The sequence below is a fragment of the Glycine soja genome, chromosome 2 (assembly GCF_004193775.1).
Source record: "Glycine soja cultivar W05 chromosome 2, ASM419377v2, whole genome shotgun sequence".
Lineage (NCBI taxonomy): Eukaryota > Viridiplantae > Streptophyta > Magnoliopsida > Fabales > Fabaceae > Glycine > Glycine soja.
The window spans coordinates 31467948-31471296 of record NC_041003.1 but is presented as its reverse complement, the minus strand read 5'-3'; positions in this window follow the sequence as shown (position 1 = coordinate 31471296).

Below are 3349 nucleotides of genomic sequence, written 5' to 3'. Positions count from 1 at the left end.
CCCAAGATACGACAACTCATTGGTTCCGATCGTGTGCAGCGAAAGGATCCCCGAACCTTATGAACACCAATGCTCTTACTCTCAAGAAATAAATTATTTTATAAGAAAAGAAATAGAAAATTTTGGGAGGAAAGGGATGAGACTGTAGCTCTGTCATCTTTTTAGAAAGGAGGAAAGAGAATATATAGGCATTTTGCAACAACAAAATATGACCGTTGGAAATATGACCGTTGGAAAACCAACTTACAGTTGTCACAACAAACATAACAAACTAGTTGACTCATTAAAACAAAATCTTAAGAAAATATAAAATAAATATTTTATTTTATAAAATGGAATTAATATATATTTATAAATTTTAAATTAAAACACAAATATTTACCAACAGTGAGTACCATAGTAAGAAGATAACCAAAACGGCGATGGTCGTTTTGACTGAGGCGCTCCAACCATTGTCCATGCTGCCCCAGGCCGAGGAACTTGAATGTAAATTAACAGTGATAGGTTGTGCTCTGAATATCTTGTATAACACCAACCCTCTCTTCATTCTCCTTGTCCATGTCATTCTTCTTCTCCACGAGACCAAGGTGCAACTCGAACCCAGAGATATGACAGACGATAAGATGGGGGAAGGAGGTTATGTTCAGTGGTAGAAACTTAAATTTGAAAAGGTAACGTGTTGATGGAGATAAACTTTTGAAAATATTATGTGTCAAGGGGGAGAAATCGAGCGGGAATTTGGATGAACACGATACCTCTCCAATTTTACACTTGCAGTGAATAACCAAAAGTTGCTCTTTCATATCCCTTCCTCAACAGCCAATCAAAACAGGATACCCATCAATGGTTCAGATTCAATCACACCAAAAATTAAATTAGATCCGTTATATAAAAACTATAAAGAATAGTATTTAAATAGAGTAAATAATTATTTTCATCACTGAATGTGTAGAGCACTGATAAATTCATCATTGAAAAATGAAAATTGAAATTTTAGTCCCCGAAAGTGAAAAAAGTGCAACAAATTCATTTATCTGTTACCGTTAATGAAAGAGCCTACGTGGCACATAGGGATGAAAATGTCACAAAAATCATAGCTAGCATGGTCATCTTTGATTGACTCCCCAAAAGTGAGTCATGCGGACAAATTTGTCATGTAAAGTTTTGATTTTTTACATGTAGTTGGACTCATTTTTTCCTTGCCTTTTCTTCTTCCTGCACTCTCGGAATGCGCTTTCTCTTCCTTACCTTTTCTTCTTCCTGCACTCTCAGAACGTGCTCTCTCTAAGGAAGGACTCTTAGAATGTGCTATCTCCAAGGAATGACAACGCCTATTTTCCAACGACGACCACCATAGTCGCGGTGTGAGAGGTTTGCATTTTGGTAGTTGAAGACGAAGGTGCTTCCTTTTCGACAACTATCAATGCGCTCTCTCTGTTACTACGACCCTTTTTTCTGATGACAATCATCATAGCCGCAGTGTAAGAGGTTCACATTTTAGTCTTCTCTATCGCACTGCCAGGTTTGCATTACTACGTTTCTTCATTCGTTTTTCTATGTGTTTATTTATCTCGTCTTCTACATTGCATCTCGTTTTTGCTTGACCGTAGAAGATGAAGTCTTTTCCTTTCGTGCAGTGTTTTTGAAACAGATGATGGAACTCACAAACCAAGAGGGGGGTGAATTGGTTTCTAAATTAAAACAAACTTTTAAATCAAAAACCAGAGAGAAAACAACTTCTTTTCCAAGAATTGTATCACAAACTTTTGATAAATCAATATTTAATCAATCACCCTTTACACAATCTTTTGTTAAAGTTCTTTATTCAAAAAGATATTTTCTTTAATCTTCAGTAAATTGATTAAGACCAAAATGAGAAAGAAATATAAGATCAAGAGAAGATGTACACCAATTTTTATACGGGTTCACTCTCTATCTCTAGATAAGCTAATCCAATTATCTAATTCAACCTGAATTAGATTTTTACTAAGCATATAGAATTCTTACAAGCAATCTCAGTTCCTACCAAGAAAAAGAGACTAAGGAACTCAACCCTAGGGTCCAATGTGAATAAGAGCCTAAGAGAAACCTACCCTTATCCCAACTACAAAAACCTATTTTAGCATGTCTTCAGAAATTCATGCATATACTAACAATGTACATGAAAAACACAATCATAAAAAGACACAACCTGATCAATCATATGGAAGAACCTTGCTTGAATGAATGAGTGCCTTCTTTGAACTCAAGAGAAATTCACAACTCACTTTCCACAATATGATCTTCATAATCAAAGTTTTGAAAATTGTGAGTCACACTGTATCTAAGCACTTTATCTTCTCTTTTTGTATCACTTACTTCAGCTCATACTAATTTCGCACTTATTTTTCCACACTTTCTAGCACCCAGAAGTGAGAACACAAGGTGACTACTTATAGAAAAAAAAGTTATAACCATCTGTAATCAATTAAATATATAATGTAACCTATTATTTCAAAGAAGTAATCGATTATATTATCATTTTAATCAATTAAAGTGTTCTTCCCAAAATCTGAAAAACTTTCAAGAACAATGTAATCGATTAGATTCTTGATTTAATCAATTAAATATATTCTTGATCACTTCTGAAACACTTTTAAGAGAGAAGTAATCGATTACGATCAACTGGAAATTGATTAAAGCAGAGACTCTTGAGAAACCAATCATTGTCTCATCTGAATTGTGTAATCGATTAAGATTATCTTGTAATCGATTAAACTAATACAAGAAACTTCTTTTTAAGCTACAAACACTTATGTAATCGATTATGATTATGCTGGTAATTGATTAAAACAAAGAGTTTTAAACACTAAGAAATTTTCTAACTTTAGAGCCTTTCTTCTTACTCTTACATGATGCACATTTGAAACAATAGAGATTAAGATGCAACACACAATACAACAACCATTACAAATGTCACTCAAGAGAGTTGGTCATGTAAAAGACGAAACTTCTTCTAGCTTATTCAAGCTTCAAGGCTAAGTCTTCATGTTGCTCCCCCTACTCTAACAGTTTGTTCCTTTTTGGTTTTCTCATTTGGCTTTGTGTTCCTTTTTTTCAAATGATGTTTCGTTTGGAGTTTATATTTGGGTTCTCAAAATTGTTTTTTTTACTTTTTTCGTTACTGATGTTGTGTATAAACAGGGTTTGTGAAAATAAAAAAAAAATGATTTTTATGTTTACCTGTAGGATTTGTGGTGAATTCACTCTTATTTTGCACCATAATGGTAAATTGATACAAAATGCAAATGGGGCACTAGAGTATGTTAGTGGTGAATTTTGTATTTGGGAAGATATTGAAACAGATTTG